We start from the raw sequence: 22,832 nt of genomic DNA, 5'->3' as shown, positions 1-22,832 counted from the left end.
TTCTAAACAGAAATCAACAGTGTTACATCAACAAGTGTTAAATCAACCATTTAGTGGTTAATGAAGTGGTCCACATTTCATTCTTATATACACTTATTACTAATTTAAAAAGTAAAAACTGTAATTAATGTTATAAGAATATAGGGACTCTATTACTAAACCAGCTTGAAGTACATGGTTCTAAAAAATTTGTTTTCAAAATCTGTTTTACCTACAAAACTGGGAGAATCTGTCATTTATCTCAAGGAGAACAGCATGAAGAAAAGATACTGAAGAAAGACAAATGACTATTTTACTGCATATTTCAGAAACTGTGGCCACAGAACCAACTTAGAATTTGGAACTTCTGCAACAATGATTATTTAAAAATAGAAAATAAAATGAAAACTCTTATAATTAGACTGACTAGAAATATATCCGTTTTTAATAACTGTGTTAGTTATAAAAGTTAGCAAAATAGTCATTAGCTATACAACCAAGTACAAGAAAAATAACTGTCATAATGATGCCTATATATTTCAAAGTTTTTATTTTATTTTTAATATGCTTTCATGTGTGTTTGCGCATGCACACATGTATGTGTGTATTCTTTTCCTTTTAATTAGCCTAATTCATAGCAAAATTAAGCAGAAAATACAGAGAATTCCCTTATATTCCCTGCTCCCCTTCTCTGTATATACATAGTTGACTCCACTATCAATATTCTACACCAGAGTGGTACATTTGTTACAATTCATGAATCTATGTTAACACATAATTATTCCACAAAGTTAATAGTTTACTTCAGGGTTCACTCTTGGGCACTGTACCTTTTATGGGTCTTGACAATTGTGTGTTGATATACATCCACCATTATACCATGATACAGAATAGTTTCACTGCCCTAAACCCTCGGCTTCATCTATTCATACTTCCCTCCCCACTAATCTTTTATTAGTGACCCCTCATCTTTTTGTTGTCTCATAGTTTTGCCTTTTCAGAATGCCATATAGTTTCAGTCACATAATATGTAGGCTTTTCATATTTGCTTCTTTCAGTTAGTAATATGCATTCAAGTTTACACCATAATTTTTGATGATTTATTAACTCCTTCCAGCACTAAATAATATTTTAGTATCTGGATATACCACAGTTTGTTTATCTATTCACCTACTGAAGGATATCTTAGTTGCTTCCAAGTTTTGGCATCTATGCATTAAGCTGCCACACACATATGCATGTAGATTTTGGTGTAGATATGTTTTAATTCCTTTGTGTAAGACCCTAGGAGTGCAATTGCTGGATCACATGGTAAGAGTATGTTTAATTTTGTAGGACTGATGAACTGCCTTCCAAAGCGGCTGCACTATTTTACATCCCCACCAGCAATGAATGAGAGTTCTTGTTGCTCCACACCTTCATCACAATTTGGTGTCAGTGTTCCAGATTTTGATCATCCTAATAGGTATGTATTGGTATCTCATTGTTGTTTCAATTTGCATTTCTTAACAACAAGATGTGAAGCACCTTTTCATATGCTTACTTGCCATATGTATATGTTTATTTTCTGTAGTGAGGTGTCCATTCATGTCTTTTGCCTATTTTTTAAGTAAGATTTGTTCTTTTCTTATGATTGAGCCCAGTGCAGGTCTTGAGCTCACATCCCTGGGATCAAGACCTGAGCTGAGGTGAAGAGTTGGATGCTTAACTGACTGAACCACCCAGGTGCCCCTCTTATGATTGAGTTTTAAGAGTTCTTTGTACCTGAAACAATTTAAATAATGTTATTCTGTATATTAACCAACTGGAATTTAAACAAAAACTTAAAACCAAAAAAAAAAGATAGTTCTTTATATATTGTTGATAACAGTCCTTTAATACATATATCTCTTACATATATTTTCTTGTAGTCTGTGGCTTGTAATCTCATTCCCTTTCACAGAGCAGAAAAAATAATTTTAATAAAGTTCATCTTATCAATTCTTTCTGTCATGGATCATGCCTTTGAGTTTGTAACTAAAAAGTTATCATCATGACCAAAGTCATCTAGACTTTCTCCTATGTTATCTCCTAGGAGTTTTGTAAGTTAAGGTCTGTGATCCATTTTTAATTTCTGTGAAGAATGTAAAGTCTGTGTTTACATTTTGTTTGTTTGACTGTTTTATATGTGGATATCCAGAGTTCCAGCACCTGTTGTTGAAAAGACTTTTAGTGTTTGCCTTTGCTTCTTTGCCAGAAATCAATTGACTGTATTTATGTGGTTCTGTTTGGGATCTGTATTCCGTTTTATCGATCTCTTTGTCTGTTCTTTTGCCGGTACCACACTGCTTTAGTTACTGTAGCTTTATAGTAAGTCTTGAAGTCGGGTAGTATTAGTCCTCCAATTTTGTTATATCCTTCAAAATTGGTTACCTTTCTTGGTGTTTTGCTTCTCCATATAAATTTTAGAACTGATTTGATGATATCCACAAAATAAATTACCAGTATTTTGGTTGGGATAGTGGTGAATCCATACATCAAGTTGAAAATAATTGACACCTTAACAATGCTGAATGTTCCTATCCATGAACGTAGAATCTCTCTTCATTTGATTTTTTAAAAAGTTTCTTCCATCAGAGTTTTGTAGATTTTTATTATTTATCTTGTACTATTGGTTTGCCAACTCCTTGAGAATTTCCATGGTGTAATCTGAAATTGGCCCTCATTCATTGAGGGTAGGGAGAGACCAAAGAAATAGAAAACCCACTCCATATTGGTAGGTGGCAGTCTTGATAAACAAGGGAAGTTACTTGTAAGGCTTGTCTTGGATGGCTGCGAGATGAGTAGATCTTCCCACCTACCCACCAGCATCATTAAAGTTTGTAAAAACACTTAACTAGGTTCAGTCATGTATACAGTCCAGATAGCCTCAACACCACATTTCTATCTCAAAGTTGTGCCCTTGGAACAGCTTCTGTGTATGGAGAAGGCAAGCAGAAAGCATATTTCAATAACAAGGGAAGGGGTAAAGAGTCTCTAATTGCCAGAGTCCAAGTTGAGGATCAACTGGTTGTCACATTTTCTTGATTATCTCCTCCAAATTCTTTCTTGATTATCTCCTCCAAAATTCTGTTAGATATATGGGTAAGTATTTATTTTCCTTTGGAGAAGGGAGTTTAATGTAAATGGCATTGGGTTTCTAATATCAAGTCCCACTCATTAATTGTTGCTATGTAGGAAAGTAGTTGACTTTTTTTATATTAACCTGTATCCTGCAACCTTGTTACAATTGCTTATTAGCTTGAGGAGTTTTTTTGTTGATTCTTTCAGGTTTTCTTAAAAAAATTTTTTTTAACATTTATTTATTTTTGAGAGACAGAGACAGAGCATGAGCAGGGGAGGAGCAAAGAGAGAGAGAGTGAGACACAGAATCTGGAAGCAGGCTCCAGGTTCTGAGCTGTCAGCACTGAGCCTGACATGGGGCTTGAACTCACGAATCATGAGATCATGACTTGGCCGAAGTCAGAGGCCTTACTGACTGAGCCATGCAGGTGCTCCAATTTTAGGTTTTCTTCATCGACAATTATGTCATTTGAAAACAAAGACAATTTTTTTTCCTAATCTCAGGTTCTTTTCTTGTCTTACTGAATTAGCTAGGATTCCAATATGATGCTGTAAAGGATAATGGGTGGAAATATCCTTGTCTTAGTGGGAAAGTTGTATGTATTTATCAATACTTTTTGTACATGGATTTTTAAAGAAAAAACAATGAAACCTCAACATAGGTTTTAGTCACTGACTAAAGTTGTATTATGCACTGCTGTAAGTTAAATATTGTACTAAAAGTATGCACTTCCTGTCTAATCTAATAATGGCTAATCTTTTGTTTACTTTATGTCAAGGAATGTTCTTAAAGACTTACACTTATTAACTCATTTAGTCTTTTTTTAAAATTAATTAATTAATTAATTTATTTATGTTGAGAGAGAGAGTGAGAGAAAAGCACAAGGAAGGGAAGGACGGAGGGGCAGGGTGGGCTCAAACCCACCAACTGTGAGATCATGACCTGAGCCAAACAAAGTCAGATGCTTAACTGATTGAGCCACCCAGGGGCCCCTTAACTCATTTAGTCTTGATTATTATTCTTAGTTGACAAATAGGTAACCTGAAATAGGAAGAGGTTTAATAAGTTGCTAGAGGTTTCACAGCCATTATGTCATAGAGCCAGGTTGTAACATCATGGAATCTAGAAAGTCTTTGTGCTTAACTATGAAGCTATACAATTATGTAATAAAAAGTCATGACATCTAATATTGTATAGTTTAGTTATGATGTTAAGATATATATTTTACAAGTTAAATGGCCTTAATATGATTTTGTAATGAATAACACCAACATCAAATTCGGTGAGGCTTTCAGAAAGAGGATGATCCGCCTGGATGAGATGGACTTTAGTCAGCAGAAGACCGCAGGTTGGCCATTGAGTTTCAGAGAAGAAGGGGAGGTATTGCTGAGTAGGGTTTATATTATGAGCTATATGTAGTTAAAAAGAAGACGAGGCATTTCAGTGGAAAACAGATTATTCAAGATGGCATAAGGAGAAGACAAAATATTGTATGCATAATTGCTCCTGAGATAAAGATCAATACTTACATAATTTTGGATTGGAATGGTATTCTTAAAACATAAAAGAAAAGCCCAAAATCAAATCATAAAGGTTAATCTCTCTGACTACATTTTCAAATATTAAAACTTATGTGTATTAAAGTAAACTGTAAGTATTGTAGAGAGCAAATGATAAATTGAAAAAAAATACTGGCAGCATATCTGACAAAGGGGTAATATATTTGTACCTAAATTAAAAATAGTAAATCAATGAAATATATAAAATATAATATAAAATATAATAAAAAATCAGAGCCAATATAATAATGAAAAAATAGTCAAAATCTACCAGGAGGAAATTTACAAAAGAAATATGGGGGTACCACACAAGGTATTGTTCACAATAAATATTGAATAATATTTTTAATTGTTTTTTGAATTAATTTTAAGTAATACTGTCCATTATTCTGTCCAACATTGTCAAAGATTATTTTACTTTGTTTGTTTTTCAAAGTTTATTTATTTTTGAGAGAGAGGGAGAGAGAACAGGGGAGGGGCAGAGAGAGGAGCAGAGGATCTAATGCGGGCTCTGTGCTGACAGCAGATAGCCCAATGTGGGGCTTGAATTCATGAACTGCAAGATCACAACCCGAGTGGAAGTCAGAAACTTAACTGACTGAGCCACCCAGGCACCCCTCAAATATTAATTTACGTGATAATATGGGTAGGGGGGCCTGAATGTCTCAGTTGGTTGAGTGCCCAACTCTTGATTTTGGTTCAGGTCATGATCTCACAGTTCATGGGTTGAGCCCTGCATCAGAAGTTGGGATTCTCTCCCTCTTCTTTTGCCCCCTCCCCACTCATGCTGTCTCTGTCTCTGTTTCTCTCTTTCTTCAAAATAAATAAATAAATAAACTTTTTAAAAAGTGATAATACAGCTATTACAGAAATAGAATGTCATTTTCTTCTGGAGGAAAAGTAAACTGTCAAATGCATCCAGGAAATAAATATGATATGTATCTCTCTGTTTCTCTTTCTAAATAAATAAACGTTAACAAAAGTACAAAAACATAGGCATGGATACTTTTCTATGTAATAAACTATCAGTGAATTAAATAGAATAAAAAAATCAAAATAATAAATTTAATTTTCAGTAAAATCTAAACTCTGTTCTTAGAATATGATAGAGGTGTGGATCATAGCTATAATATAAATATTAAGCACTGATTTCCATGCAAATTTCATCTAGTTACTTGTTCAAGAAAATATATGGTGTTTACCCTCATGGATATTTAATCTTAACGTTTTTCAGAATTTTTGTTGAATACAGATGTTTAAAAATACACTTAGATTGTGTAAGATTTCCAAAGAGATGATATCCTTAGGTAAACATTATGTAAACATCTGAAATAGTTAAATAATTAATGTTCCTACCTGTGAAACCCTAAAAAGGTTACCTAAACTCTGTGCCTCAATTTTGCCAACTATAAAACCAAGTATAATTGTAATTCCTACTTCACAGATTTGTTGTGAGGAGCATGTACTAATACATGTAAAGATAACCAGGACAATGATCAGTAATAGGTATTTTAGAATTATGTTATTTTGCAGCATTTTTGTTAAATTGTTAAATGATTCATACGGTTAGTAACTGTATAACAGTTACTTCCTGTATAACAAACAGGAAGTCAGTATAGCCAATATAGAAGGAAATAAAGAGGTGTGAGAATTTGTGTTTCAATGTGTCCATATAAGCAATGCAGTTATTTTCCTATAAATTAAATATGTTCTTGGTCTTTTCCAATTAAACTTCCATTGACTTTCCACGATTCAATCCAAGCACCTTCCCTTGGGAAAAGATATCCTCCAAATGGCCTCAATATTCCAATATTAATTCATCTCTTATCACTTATTCCACTTTCCCTTGGTGAAATCCAGACTAAGTTTCTTATGGTTCCCCAGATTTATCATATCCTTTAAAACTCTATATTTTTCACATGCTATTCCTTCTATTTGGAATACCTAAAAAAATAAAATAAGAAAAAAGCCCTATTCTCAACCTAAAAACTTCTCATCAATCTTAAAGTATAGATTTCATGCCAACTCTTCTGAGAAGTTACATTCGACTTCCATTTAATTTCACATCTGTTTGTTAATAACACAGGTTGGATTGTATTTTGTCTTTTTAGAAGAATGTTCTCCCAAAAATTGTGAACTCCATAAACACATATGATGGCCACATTTGTACTTTTATTTTGTTTCTGCATATTGTTTTTTACATGGGGAAAATCATTGTTTGTTAAGGGAATCAGTAGGTCACAGAGATTCATGAACTAAAGGGTTTTTCCAAAGTAAATAATCTTTATGTGCTTAACATGTGAGAGAAGAGAGAACTGTATCTGTATACCCACTATGTGCTTTACATATACTGATTTCATTAACGTTCACACAATCCCAACTAAGTGCATAGTAGTCCCATTTTATAGATGAAAAAGTGGAAATCTTGTGCCTTACCCAAAACACAGAATTCTCTGATTCTGTTTGTTTTCAAAACAGTTTTTAAATTTTAATGTTTAAACTAAATAAAATCATTATGATTGTTAATGTAATCTGTAAATAAATAAGATTGAAACTAAAACTGATTTACTTTTGGCATGATAGGTAATGTAACAAAATATTTAATATTTTAAACAAACCAGTTTTTGTGATATGACCTATTTTACAATAACTTTCTTTTATTCTGTCACCCAGATGATGTAATTATGAAATGTTTAGTCTAACTGAAAGAATTATTTATCATGTTTTAGTTGTTTGGAGATTTCATTCGAATGTTATAGCTACCTATGTGACAGTGATCAGAGGAAAATGAAGGATATTATGTTTTATGTCAAACTCACTGCAATGGAGATTTAAAACTTTGATGGCCAAAGGGTAGACAATTCTTCTAAAACAGAACATTTGAAGTTGTAACCAAAGTAACAAGTATGTGATAACATATTTTCCTTCTTTGTAGCCCTCAGGGTCAGAATAATAATAACAGAAGTTATATTATGTCATCTTATGTAGATATCACCTCCAAGGTAATTCATTTCATGCTGTTCTTTTTAAGAGAATAAAGAGACATGGTACAGTGTTACATAACCAAAAGGAAGGTCAAAATCTTAAAGTACTCTGTTGATATAATCTGGTTAGGTGTGAAAAGATTAAATGATAGCTAAAGAAAAACTGATTAGGTAGAAAACAGTAATCTGGAATTGTTTTCCTTAGTGAAATGAAAATATCCTTGCAAAATACTAAAAGCACAGTGCAATAAAGCAAAATCATAACCTTCTCACAATAAATTTTGAGTAATTGCTAATCTCTAGAATGTAGGGTCTTTGGAGATATGTTTAGTGACATATGTAGAAGGTTTATGAAAGTGCAGTATTCATATGCACAAGATATGTGCACAATATAATATTTAGAGTAAGAAAATAGTGTATGTGGGTGAGAGAGTGTATGTGAAATTTTAAGTATATGAGAAAGCTAATCTTTATGGTTTTGATTAGGAACTATACTGAAATTGTTATATAATTATCAGCATGAGCATGTACAAAATTGCAAATACGAGACTATAGTGTAGAAATCATACATATTAGTTTTCAGATTGTACTATAAATAACCCTTATATTTTTATTTGGGTAATAATCTCAAGAAAGAAAAGCTATAAGGATTATAAAAGAAATCTATGATAAAGAGCCCAGCATGAAGCCAAAAACATCTGAAACAGATCTTCTTGAATATATAAAATATAGGTTATTTTTCTTCTGACAAGAGTATATTGGTGTCATAATAAATAAGATCAAGGTTAGAAACCTGTATGGGTTCTCAGCTAAAAGAATTTCGCCGTTAGTGTTTTCGGAATGAGAACAGTTGGTGCCTGAGCTTAAATAGTGTGCCTCCTTCTTGCCTTTGCTCGAACTGTCATAAATAGCTGTAGTGGTAAACAGCATAAAGAAACTGTGAAAGCTTCAATATTAGATTGGGTGGTAAGAAAGGGGTACAGGTCACATTCTATGTTTGAGCCTAACCAAATGCATCCAACAGATTTTCAACAAAACTAAATGTGTTCTGCTTAACTTAAAAAATAACATACCATTACCACATCATTGAAGGGAAAATCGATCCTAAACCCCCCCCCCCCATAAAAAAAAAGGCAGGACATTTTACACATTCTTCCCCATGTATAGAAAACTTGGTAAAATGGTGCTTAAGATTGTTAATGAGGAGACAGTGACAGAAGTCATGAAGACCTGCACTGTGACTTTCTTTCAAAGAATTCAGAATCTCAGTCTGTGTTACAATATAATTCAGGCACAAATGTAATAAGCCCTAAGAGATAGTCACATTCAAAATTCTCAAAAACCTATTCCTTAATATATAGAATGTATTAGGATTTTAAAATCATTAATCTTTTTATCCATGATAAGCCATTTAAACCTTTCATTTTCTTTCCAGATTTCTAGAAAGCTTTAATTGGATTGAAAGAAACATTGAAGCCTGAAAAACTGTTATACTTCCTAGGGATAGATACCATGTACATTAAAACCCTGGGGTTCTCTGCTCTTCAAGAAAGCAAAAAACCTCTTCATGTGCTACAAAGCCCATTCTTCTGTGTGTCATTTTTCAGTTTCCTCAGACATTCTTTTAAAATGCTATATAAGTCCCATATTTCATATATAGAAAATTTGGTTATCTACAAAGATAAAAAGCATAACTTTAATACATATTAAAATGTCATACAGAGACATTTAAATTGTATCTCTGCCATGGGTCCTTACCAATGCATTTCTAGTAGTTTAGTAAGGTCCTAGAACAATTTTGCGAAGAGACTTGACTTTCTCTCGGTATTATATACCACTACGTTATAACATACAACACACAATACACATTTCAGTGTGAAAATGCTAAAGCACATTTACAGCCAAGCCACCATAACTAAATGTTTTGTTTAAATTATATGATGTAATAAATAAAAGCAATGACTGTATTTCTGTGGGACAGAATTCTTAAAAGTAAAATTGTTGGAAAAAAGAACATACACATTTTATTTTTTATTTACTTTTTTTAAAGTTTATTTATTTTGAGAAAGAGAGAAAGCTCATGAGCAGGGGAGGGGCAGAAAGAAAGGAAGAGAAAGTCCCAGGCACTTGTCAGTGGGGAGTGCGATGTGGGGCTCGAATTCACAAACTGTGAGATCATGACCTGAGCTGAAACCAAGAGTCAGAAGCTTAAGTGACTGGGCCACCCAGGCACCCCCAGGACATACACATTTTAAATGTGGAAGCTGCCGGGGCGCCTGGGTGGCGCAGTCGGTTAAGCGTCCGACTTCAGCCAGGTCACGATCTCGCGGTCTGGGAGTTCGAGCCCCGTGTCGGGCTCTGGGCTGATGGCTCAGAGCCTGGAGCCTGCTTCCGATTCTGTGTCTCCCTCTCTCTCTGCCCCTCCCCTGTTCATGCTCTGTCTCTCTCTGTCCCAAAAATATATAAACGTTGAAAAAAAAATTTTAAAAAAAATGTGGAAAATGCCAAATTAATATCCAAAAGTTTATACTACTTTAAGATTCAAACAACAGCACATCAAAGTATCCAATCTTTTCATTCTGGCTAGTTCTGGATTTTACTGATTTTTTTTTTTTCACATTATAATGTTCATTAACTTTTTGCCAAATGCAGTTCAAAAGCCTATGTCAGTATTGTTGTAATTATCGTTAATTTTAGAAAACCATTCCATTATTACAATTTGAGTAAACTGCATTTTTTTTCATTTATGAAGCCCAATATGTATTTTGTCAGATTTTCCTTTGGGTTACTTGTTGTTTTAAACAATAAAGAGAAACTCTGTATTTTACTAATACTTCACATTTATTTTATGTAGCACAAGAAGACTCCATTAGTGATTTCTTTGGTTTTTAACTTTTTTCAAGTGAGAATAATTTAATTATTAATAATTTTTTTAAATTTTTTTAACGTTTATTTATTTTTGAGACAGAGAGAGACAGAGCATGAACGGGGGAGGGGCAGAGAGAGGGGGAGACACAGAATCGGAAGCAGGCTCCAGGCTCTGAGCCATCAGCCCAGAGCCTGACGCGGGGCTCGAACTCCCGGACCACGAGATCGTGACCTGGCTGAAGTCGGACGCTTAACCGACTGCGCCACCCAGGCGCCCCTAATTATTAATAATTTAATGTCTAATGCAACATTTTCAACATTCAGTTTTCAAAAATTGAAATTTAACTAACAATCTTATTTAAAAATTACACCTACCTGTATCCCAATTAATTTTCCCTTTAAATAATTTAATTCACTTTATACAAGAAATTTATTGGCAAAATATCAACCTAGCAATGACAAAGTTTTGAAGTATCAAAGAAAACGTAGTGTATTTGATAAAATAAAAGCCAATACCTTCTATCATAAGTAAATTTTTGTGGCAGCTTCAAAATAATCTTTAATATTTTACTTAGTAAATTTGAAAACTACATAGATGATTAACGTATTTCACTGGCATATAAGATAAACTTGCCTTACTTTATCAAAGTGATACAAAATGTCATTTCATGTTCCTTCTCTTAATAACTTTTTCAAAGAGTGTTGTGGATTTTTCCCCTTAATAGACACCAAGGATTATTCTGCATATAATACTAAGAAATATATTCATCTCTGCCAAGTGTTTACTCATTGTATAGGCACTTCTTGGCATTTGCAGCCTGATATTAAGGAAGAGTTGAGTGTAAAAAGTACACAGCAAGTCTTGAAATATTAGAAAAGATTTCTGTGAATTCTAAATTCTGAAATATTAGTAATTAATTCAAAATCATAAAATGTTGTACACTGAGATGCATGATAAATAATTTAGTAGGAAACTTAATCACAGGAAAGTAAAATGATCCAATATTTGGTAGTCATATATCTCATACATTTAACAGTATTACATGACAAGTGTTACAATACTCATGTTTTGCATTAAGGGATATGTTTAGTTGAGGCATAAATCAGAAACCAAATCTCCCAATCAAAAGTTATCCTAATCCAGTACCTAACCTAATATTGGGACAGAAATGTCCGACCATAAAACTATATATATTGCAAAATGAGTCACTAGCTCAAAGGTGGCCTCTCCGAGAGCCTTTGCCACCTGACTTTTAAGAAATCCTCAGCTATTTCTAAATCTGAAGCTTCATATAAAATGAAATCCCAGGCAGTGATCCTCAGAAGGATTTTTCAGTTTCTTCTCATTCACTGAGTTCCATCCCAACACTTTCTTCCATGTAATGAACCTGGCTCTGATTCCCACCAATATAGACTATTTTATTCTCCCATTACCCAACAGGACCCAAATTCCGGGCCACTTCAGCCTGCTCTTGGACTCAAAGTAGGTCTGAACTTCAGCCTAATTCACCTGTTTGCATTTCTGCCCTATTTTTAGACCACAAAGATATATATTTTTATTTGTTTGGTTAATTAAAATATAATTTTTTTTTCTGATTTCTAAAATGTCTACATGTAGAAAGAAAAGATAGAAGCAAATACTGGCCAGAATCCAGCAACAAGCCAACTTCAGTTCTTAACACATCTATTTCGTAGATTCTATTTATACGTGTGTACAACTCAGGATATCCTCCTCAAGCAGAAGTTGTTCTCACATGAAAACAAATGTGAAAAAACTAATAACCTGTACTTATTACATATTTTAAAACCAGAAGAGTTAGTGACAAGGTAAGATATAAATTTAAAAGGAAATTCATGTAAACATTTGAAAAGAAAAGGAGTCATGGTATTCATTTAACAGAACAAATTGCACTATGACACTAAGGGAGTAAATTGTTAAGGACTTTTTTTATTGGACTAGTTAAATGTTTTAATTATGCAATGCATTATGTAAAGTTCATTGGATTACAGAGGGCTGATTTATCAGTTCTCCTTTTGTAGGTATATAGATCTATGTTTTTATACTTGCATGTTCATGATGTTGAATTTATTATACCTTTCTAAGTATTACAACTTTTTAAACCAAATATTGCAATTTTTTTTTTACCTTCACCATTAGAGACACTAGAGGGAAGTAGAAGGGATGAAAGGCAGGTAAGCAGAACATCTGAACCACAGATGTAAGCCAGGTAAACCTCGATTAATTCTATGGTCAGGGTTAGGCTAGTAGTTTCCAATTCGTGCCAGATGACCTTCCAACTATGTGTCCTGTGGTCTCCTCACAGTTTTTTTTTTTTTTTTTTTAATTTTTTAATTTTTTCCATGACTTTGTTTTGGTGTTCAATTACCCTAGAATATACAACCTAAATCCTTTTGAAACTTCCAGGCCAAAATACCACAGAGTGATAAAAATATAGAGGTGCTTCTCTAGACTTTTGATCAGAAATAGAATCTGTGATTTGTAGAAAATTGAGATTCACTTTATTTTGGTGTGGTTGTGATTTGTCTATTAACCTCTACTGGTTGGTAGAACAATTTGCAATGGAATGCATGTATCTGCAATAAGATGCCCAGAAATTTCCACAAGGCACTGGCTAATTATCAGGGCTTTCTACATAATCCTTTTCCATAGTACCAATCTTGCAGCTAGAATAGGTCTGTTGATATTAAACCCTGTGTGGACACACTTAAACTAAAAAGGAAACTTAGAATGTAAGTGAGTATCTGACAAAAAAAAAAAAAAAAAAAAAAAACAAAAACAAAAAACAACTGTTTTCCGGGTATTGGAATTTTCTTGAGCCTCCTCGTAACAATTTCCTGTAAACTGCACATGATGGTCTTATGAACCACAGTCTATAAGATCTCTTTAATCAACTAAATATACCAAGTTATGTATCATATCAAGTTTTGTAGTATATACAACCAAGTTCCCAGTATCTCCATTTGTCTAACTGCACTTATCAAGACAGAATAAAACAGATATTAAATTTATTTTTAATTAAGGTCCATTGATCTTTTTTTTTTAAATTTTGATCAATTTTTTTCAATTTCATTACATAACATTTTTAAATATTTTTTTATTTTAAAGACATTTAGTTTAAAAAAAACTCAAAATTTAGAAAGAATAACATGAGGGATACGATGGGATTCCAAATTTAGTCTTTACCAAAGGCAGTGCAGGCTTATCACATTTACACCCTCTTCTCACTTGCTCCTAGAAATACTCTAGAAACTGGGCTTTTACTATTAAGATAAATTAAAAGATTGTAAATACTCAGTAGTGCAATACCGAATTATATGATAGTTCTATTTTTAATTTTTTGAGGGACAACCATACTGTCTTCCACAGTGGCTCCACCATTTGCATTCCCATCAATAGCACACAAGGGTTCCTTTTTCTCCACATCTTCGCCAACACTTTTTGTTTCTTACATTTTTGTGTTTTTACTGTCGTTGGATGAAGTGGTCTATTGATGTCAGTTTTTTCCTGTTGATTGATGGTTTTGTTGAGCGCAACTATATCCTCAATGATTTTCTCTCTTCTGTACCTGTCCATTTCTGAGAGAGAGGCATTGTGGTCTCCAACTATGATAGTGGATTCACCTTTTTCTCCTTGCACTTCTGTTAGTTTTGGCTCATGTAGTTTGATGCTGTGTTGTTAGGTACACTCATGTTAAAGATTTTTATATCTTCTTTAGTAATTGATCTCTTTATCATTATGTAATGTAATTTATTCCTGATAACTTTTCCTTGCTTTGTAGTTTGCTGTGTCTGAAATAATACAGCCATTCCTGCTTTCCTTTGATTAGTGTTAGAATGGGATATTTTTCTCCATCCATTTACTTTTTAATCTATACGTGTCTTTATATTCAAAGTGGGTTTCTTGTAGACAACGCATAGTTGAATTTTGGTTTTGATCCATTCTGACAATCTCTCACTTTTAATTAGTACACTTAGGCCATTAACACTCAAAGTAATTACTGGTATACTTGAATACCAGAAAGCATGTAGAAAGCATGATTATGAATGTGTAGTTGTAACTCAATAGTAAGTCACTGTACTTTGTTAAGATAGATAAAATGGAATCAAATGGAATGAGCTATTAAATTTTTTCAAATATCCACTGTATTTACTACTGTTTTCTGTTTGTTGCCCTTGTTCAATGTTCCTACTTTTGTCTTCCACTTTGTTTAACTTTTGTGGTTTTAATTTAACACTTTATATGATTCCATTTTTTGTCCATTCTTAACATGTCACTTGTACTTTTCTTTACTTTTTTAGTGTTGCCCCAGAGTTTGCATTATCTATACATATATATTTACAACTACGAAGTTCACTTTGAAATAACATTATCCAACTTTATAGGTGGTGTGAGTACCTTATAAATAACAAATTAATCCTATTTCTCCTGTCTTGTATCATTGCTGTTATTCATTTCACTTATATATAATTACACATAGAATTGTACATTATATATATATATATATATACATATATTATGTAGCTTATGTATACATCTTGTGTGTGTATGTGTGTATATATGTATATTATACATACTGGTATGTATGTATATATAATATATATAGATAAACATATATAATCAAATATTATTTCTATTATTATTTTAGAAAACTGCTACCCATTACATCAAAGAAGAATAAGAAAAAATAGATTTTATTTTACCTTTCTTATTCATTCTTCAAGGATCTGCCTTTCCTTTGTAGCTTGAACTTCCAACCTACATTGTTGTCCTTCTCTCTAACATTTCTTTCAAGGAGAGTTTACCTGAAACAAACTCTCTTAATTTTTGTTTGTCTAAGAAAGTCTTTATTTCTTCATTTATGAAGGGTAAATTTGCAGATTACAAAATTCTTGGTTGGTGGGCTTTTTCTCTCAAACTTTAAAAAAAATTTTTTTTTAACATTTTACTTATTGTTGAGGCAGAGAGAGACAGAGCATGAATGGGGGAGGGGCAGAGAGAGACGGAGACACAGAAGCAGAAGCAGGCTCCAGGCTCTGAGCCATTAGCCCAGAGCCTGATGCGGGGCTTGAACTCGCGGACCGTGAGATGGTGACCTGAGCTGAAGTCGGACGCTTAACCGACTGAGCCACCCAGGCGCCTCTCTCTCAAACTTTTAAATATTTATTTGCTCTCTTATTTGCATGGTTTCTAAGAAATCAGATGTAATTCTTACCATTTTTCCTGGATAGTTAAGATGTTTATTTTTTCCTATGGCTTCTTTAAGGATTTTTCCTTTATTTTTAATTTTCTGTAGTTTTAAAATGTTCTACCTAAGTATAAATTTATTTATTTATTTATTTATTTATTTATTTATTTATTTAATGTTTATTTCTTTATTTTGAGGAAGGAGAGAGGGACAGAGAGAGGGAGAGAGAGAGAGAGAGAGAAAGAGAGAAAGAGAGAATCCCAAGCAGGCACCACTGCTTGGAGTGTAGAGCCTCTATACAGGGCTTGAACTCACAATTCATGAGATTATGACCTGATCCAAATCAAGAGTCAGATGCTTAACCGACTGAACCACCCAGGTGTCCCTAGGTATAGTTTTCTTGGCATTTATTTTGCTTTGTAAATTCTGAACTTCCTGATCAGTGGTTTGGTGTCTGATGGTAATTGGGGGAAATTCTGAGATTAGTATTTCAAATATTCTTCTTTTCCTTTCTCACTCTCTTCTAATATTCCCATTATGTGCATGTTATGCCTTTTGTCGTGTTCCACAGTCCTTGGATATTCTGTTCTAATTTTTTTTTCAGTCTCTGTTCTCTTTGTTTTTTAGTCGTCAAGGATTCCATTGAGATATTCTCAAGTTCAGATACTGTCTCCTCATCCATGTCCGTTCTAATAATAAGCCCATCAAAAGCATTTTCTGCTACAGTTTTTGATCTCTAGGGTTTCTCTTGGCTCTTTCTTAGGATGTGTATCTCCCTACTTACATTGCCCATGTTATCTTGCATGCTCTCTACTTCTGTGTTAGAGCTGTTAGTATAGTAACTATTGTTGTTTTTAGTTCCCAGTCTGATCCCTCCAATATACCAGCCATGTCTATTTCTGATGTTTACTCTGCCTCTTCAAATTATGTTTATTGTCTTTTGGTATGCCTTGTAATATTTTCTTGACAGCTGGGCGTGATGTACTGGGTAGAAGGAAGTGCTGTAAAAAAAGCCATTAGTAATAACATGTTAAAATATGAGAGGAAGGAAATCTTCTATAGTCCTATGATTATCTCTTTGTCTTTTCATGAGCCTGGGCCTCTGGACTAGGAACTTCAAAAGTTCTTCTGAGGGATGCTCAGTAGGTGATTGTCTGACTTCAGCTCAGGTCATGACCTCACAGTTTGTGAATTCACAACCTGCATCAAGGTCTGTGCTGACAGTGCACAGCCTGCTTGGGATTCTCTCTCTCTCCCTCTGTCTCTGCTCCTTCCTTGATCTCTCTTTCAAAATAAATGAATAAAACTTAAAAAAAAAAAGTTCTTCTAAGTCTTTTCTCCTGTATGTAGGTGACACAGGATGGCTAGAGTAGGTTGGAGTGGGCTATTTTCCTGTCCACTGTGACAGGCAATTTTGGGCTAAAGCACAATCATTACCTTTTCAAGGGAGTTAAACCAAAGTCCCATCCAATTCCTGAATTCAGCTTAAAATTCAAGATTCCTGTTTGATCTTTTTATCATGCTTAGATTTAGCTACTCTTAGACTGACAGAGATGAGTGAAAGAGAAGACAGAGAGAGGAGTCTTATTAGTTCCCTACACACAATGATGGAGCTCAAATAAAATAACATCAATAAGGTTTTTAAAATTTTCAATAACAGAACGAGAAGATATAATATGCAGCTGTCCTAACAATGTTGTACATACAATGTTTGAATCCTATGCAACCATCATTGCAAAGGCCTTCCCTGAGAAAGGGGAATGATTCTTTATTAATTTATACATCTGCTGTGGTAGTAAGGGTAATCCTTTGGATTTTTGACTGTATTATGAGAAGTTCTTCATTTACCTCTCATGGTCATTTCTAAATTATGTGTTGTGAAATTTGCACTTGGAGTTCGTAATCATTTGCAAATCCCTTCCTGAATATGTAAGGAAGAAATAAATTTGTGTTCTGTCACATTCAGTTAAGGCTTTTTGAGTCCAAGCTGGAGATATCTTGGCCATAGATTTCTCTCACCATTTCAGTAGGGTTCTTTCTACTTTCAAACAATTTCATGTGCCAAAATATCCAAAATTATTTCCAAGACATTACTCTCAAACCTGGCTTAACATGTTTTCTCCACCAAGTCCTTCTCTCAAGTCACTGGTTAATATTTTGATGCCATCCAGAAAAAAGAAGGAAGGGCCACTCTTTTAATCTTGTGTTTCCCTTGAGCCACTGTATTGAGCTGAGAGGTTTTATTTTCATTTGTCACTGAAAACATTAATAAATCCTACTTCTTACTCTCTGAGGTCTAAAAGAAGGCAGTGTTTTCAATCATAAAGAATGAAGAAATATGCCATCCTTACTCTCTTCCAACCTCTGATTTTCTGCTTTTGCTCCCCATTGGCCAAACACATCTCAATTCCAGAGAGCACAAGACACCTTTGGTGCAGGGAAGGCTGCCAGGGCACACAGGATGGAGAAGAATGAAAAGTGGCTTTGGAGAGGCAAATGACAGATAACTAGCACAGTCCTTATCTCTTATGTTTTCTTACATATGGATATGGAAAACTGTTTCTGTAATTCAAGTCTAGATCCTTCTTAAACTTTGTATCATTAAAGGAACACAAGAACATTTAGCAACATTCTCCTCATTAAAGTTGATACAATTTGGTAACCTTTCAGTATATAATTACATTTTCTTTTAATCCTTTTTAAATTCACTATAAACCTTATAGACATTCAAGATTTTTATAGTGTTGAAACCACAATTACAGTCACTTGAAATTCTAAAAATAATACCAAAAGATATATCCTAAGTGATCTGATAAGGATTATTTTTATTTTTTAATTTTTTTTTCAACGTTTATTTATTTTTGGGACAGAGAGAGACACAGCATGAACGGGGGAGGGGCAAAGAGAGAGGGAGACACAGAATCGGAAACAGGCTCCAGGCTCTGAGCCATCAGCCCAGAGCCTGACGCGGGGCTCGAACTCACGGACCGCGAGATCGTGACCTGGCTGAAGTCGGACGCTTAACCGACTGCGCCACCCAGGCGCCCCGATAAGGATTATTTTTAAAGAAAAAAAAATGTATCTTGGTATTTCTCCCATAAAATATTGTTAATCAGTAGATATAATGTAATAAATATTAGTTACTCAACTTATAATATGTAAAAATTTTGATGTTAAAATAGATCTTAAATATATAAATGTGTGTGTATGAGTGTGTGTATATATATAATATATACATATATAATATATATACATATATACATATATACATATATAATATATACATATATAATATATATAATATATACATACATAATATATAATATATACATATATATGTATATGTATGTAAATATACATACAATACATATATACATATAATATATAATATATATAATATATACATATAATATATACATATATATGTACATATAACATATATATTATATATATATATATATATATAGCTTTTGTCTTATGTGATTTTAACTTTAATAATGGCTTGTTGGCATTTCAAGGTTGCCAAGAAAACATTTAGGAGAAACACCACTAATTCTAGTAATTTTTGTATATTTTACACAATACATTACCAATTTGAAAAGAAATGAATATGTTATTATGGCCCTTAGGGAGGATAGTATGAACTTATTTAGAGATTATAATAGGAGACCAAGAAATCATTAAGTATAACAAATTATTAAAATGTTTGATTCTATTTGTTCAGAAAACTCAAAAGTCCTTTGTGGGTAAAAACAAAAAATGAAAATATAAAAACTTGATGTAGGATATATCAAATCTAATGTGTATTCAGATTTTGTTTGGATTATGGAGTTGTTTGATAAAATGTATAAATAAAACTATTTTTTTCCATTTTTTAATATGAAATTTATTGTCAAATTGGTTTCCATACAACACCCAGTGCTCATCGCAACAGGTGCCCTCTATGCCCATCACCCACTTTCCAAATACCATCATACAAATCCAACATAACTTCTTTTGAAAAGAAAGGGTACATATATTTTTAGTGCCTTGCTGTTACATGTTTCTGCTTTGTTTCAAATGTCATCCAACTCTGTTAATAACAGTAAATAGATGGATGCAGACGGATTGACTCAGAATACTTAGTGGAAGAACACTAACAGTCTTCAAAAATGTTTAACTTTATTTCAGCACTTGCTTGCCGGTATTATTTTAGCCACTTCTAATATCTTGCTGAGGAATGCTAAAAAAAAATTGTTAGCGATTTGTGAAAATGCCATCATGTTAATGCATACGGCTTTTTTTCCTGTTCACATTTTGCAAAATAGCATACTTTATTTTTCTTTCATAGATTGCCAAAATAAAATATGTCAGAGAGTTTTCCTGTGTAAAAGCTTGGTATTATCATTTTTCCCTTGCAATTTTGTTGGTAATTCATTTTTTTTGAAAAAAGCAATAATGATAAAGTTTACTAAAGTTTTAACTTAAATGCTGGAAAGGTTTGAACAGGATTTGATGTCCCCTTGCATAAGAAATTGCAATTTTCTCTTCATACATAGTTTAAGATCTGCCTGGATATTTTTGCTTCAGGAAAAACCTTTGTAATATTTTATTATTCCCCCTATGACAGCCTTGTCAAAATGATTGGATGTCATTTTTGAGGAATATTCATTCAACAATATTCATGTAGCCATGCATTTCACAATAGTTTTGGAGAAGCCATTGCCTCACCTTTCCTTCCTAGTGCTGTAGTTTAACAGATAACTTGTAACTGAACTTAGAATTCTACTATATACATAATATTTTGTTTTTTCCTTTCAGTAATCTACTCTAATAAGAAAGACAAAAATAAGAAAACAAGGTGACACTATGGATTTTATTGAGGAAGCAAGAAATAAAGACTCCAGAGTTTGCCTGAGAAAAGCATAAATTTAACCCCAAATACTATCCTTTCATCTTGCAGATATGTACAGTAAAACACAATTGTCAACATGAGTATCCTGGAAAGTAAAGTTAAACACACACACACACACACACACACACACAGTCCTGAGTTATCAAAGATAAAAATCAATTTTGATCACCACGTTCTAGGAATAAAGCCCAGAAATTCAACACAAACTGCTTGAAATAAAAGAAAGACTGTTGTCAGTCAGTGAAAGAATTGTCAGATTTGTCTGGTCTTTGGACATGTATCTTGGTTATAGATATGTGCCGTTGGTTACAGATAGTGCCATTTTTAAATATGGTTGTGTCCAGTAATTCTGTTTCAGGCTACGTAAAAGTCATGTAAGGCTACATTTTTTTAAAACAAAGTGAAGAGTCTAAGAAGGCTTAACTTTGCAGCAATTTAATTGTTCAGATATTCACAACTCTTGTGATGCTGAAATCTGACCACAGGGCACTGAATATCTCTTACTACCTCCATATCTCATGTACCAAATTAAATGATTTAGAATATACTTAACAAAATTTTCAGAGAAAATGTGGCCTAGAGAAAGAAATACTTGAATCATCTAATAGTGAAAATTATTAAATAAAACAAAAATCAAGAATAAAGGAAAGGTCAATAATATGCTGCACATTATTTACCAAAGTTTGCAGCTTTATCACTGGTAACAATGAATTCTCAATGAATGCCAAATGGCCCCCCAATTAACCAAAGTGTGTTTTGCAAATGATAGCAGAATTTAGCTATTAATAATGGGGCACATGCATGCAGTTTGTCATAATTACACAGTACACTATGATTTGGGGATATGTTTTATTAATTATATATTAAAATGTTTAGTGTTTTAGGGTGTAAATGTTTAAAAGATGAATTGAAATAATTACTTAGTTCATGCATCATTTTCAACACCCCCAAAGCACGTGAATGGGAGCTGTTGAAGATCATTTTAAAAACGTAGGATGTATTCAGACGTAGGGCATGTGTGATACAGGCTAAAAGTTTAGACTTTCCTACATATATTTAGGAAGCTAAGAAAAATCCATGAATATGGAAAAACCTGATCAGAAGAATAAGGTAATTGAATGCTTGGAAAACAAGGAAAAATCATGAAAACAATATAATATTTGTTCTCATGGAGCTAATATAAATTAAAGATAAAAGTGTAAGCAAATAGTCAAAATTCAATAGGAAGCAATGTAATAGGTTTATTCATTATGTGCTGTTTGAGGTGGAGTTTAAAATTGTCTCTATTTTGGAGAAACCACAAAAAACATTGTAACATGATATTATTCCACCTTAGTCCTTAAGGATTAAAGGAAACCTTCAAGTTCTGTCCCTCAAATCAGGCTCAAATTCTTTTATCACAACATATCACATCATATCAGATCCAGGAAAGCACAAGTAATCTCTATCTCCCTTGAATGTCCCCCAGACTACTTAGGCTAGTTTATTCTTTGTTTGTATGCATATAAATTACCCATATTACTAAATCAATTTATATTTGATTGCAGCTTGATTACTTTTTGTATCTCCCTAAGCACCTACCTACTGCACTAAATGACTATAGTCCATTTGGGAGAGGAAATACCCAGAGTCATTTTCATCATGTAATGCTCAGATTAAATAGCTGAAATATTTGAAGACTCTATTAAGTATCTGTAATCTCAGTATCAGATACCAGTCATAGGAAAATTACTGGAACACAATCATGAGTTTTGTGCATGTGTGTGTGTGTGTGTGTGTGTATGAGTATGTGTGTAAGAGAGAGAGAGAGGGAGAGAGAGATTAGTACAAGTTGATTGAAAAGCATAATGTATTAGCAGCCACAAATTCTTATTAGAGGTAGAAGGTAATTTTTTAATTTTTTGTTTGTTTTTAGCTCAAGATCTGACGTTGCATGACTTCATAGGCATTGTATAATACCCGAGTACAAAGAAAATTTAAATAATTAATTTGTTGTGGTCTAAATGCAAATTTTATGTTAACAGATGTTTAAATGCATTTAAAGGTGAAATTGAAACTTAGATTTTTAAGATTGCTAGTCTCAGTCAGTTTTGTTCATAATGCCCTGTCACAATTACGTTCCTTTTGGCTCCTGCAAATTGGTTTACAGAGATGTGTCTTAAGTACAAATGATGCTTGTCATATAATTGGAACTTGGCAAGGGAGGAGTTCCTACATTCTACATTAGAATGTCATCGT

The 22,832-nt window shown here is 33.2% G+C and overlaps 1 long non-coding RNA gene across 1 annotated transcript in view; it reads left to right on the top strand.

Annotated features, from left to right (window-relative positions):
• LOC109503369 overlaps positions 1-20,845 on the top strand; it is a 156,560-nt gene extending 135,715 nt beyond the window's left edge. The window contains exons 3-4 of the long non-coding RNA XR_002162303.3: positions 1,315-1,444; positions 20,501-20,845. This is a non-coding gene — a long non-coding RNA (uncharacterized LOC109503369). The remainder of the gene's footprint in view (positions 1-1,314; positions 1,445-20,500) is intronic.
• The last annotated feature ends 1,987 nt before the right edge of the window (positions 20,846-22,832 follow it).

The sequence above is a fragment of the Felis catus genome, chromosome C2, assembly GCF_018350175.1.
Source record: "Felis catus isolate Fca126 chromosome C2, F.catus_Fca126_mat1.0, whole genome shotgun sequence".
Lineage (NCBI taxonomy): Eukaryota > Metazoa > Chordata > Mammalia > Carnivora > Felidae > Felis > Felis catus.
The sequence above is the reverse complement of the archived record's forward strand: the minus strand, read 5'-3'. Positions and strand labels throughout refer to the sequence as shown.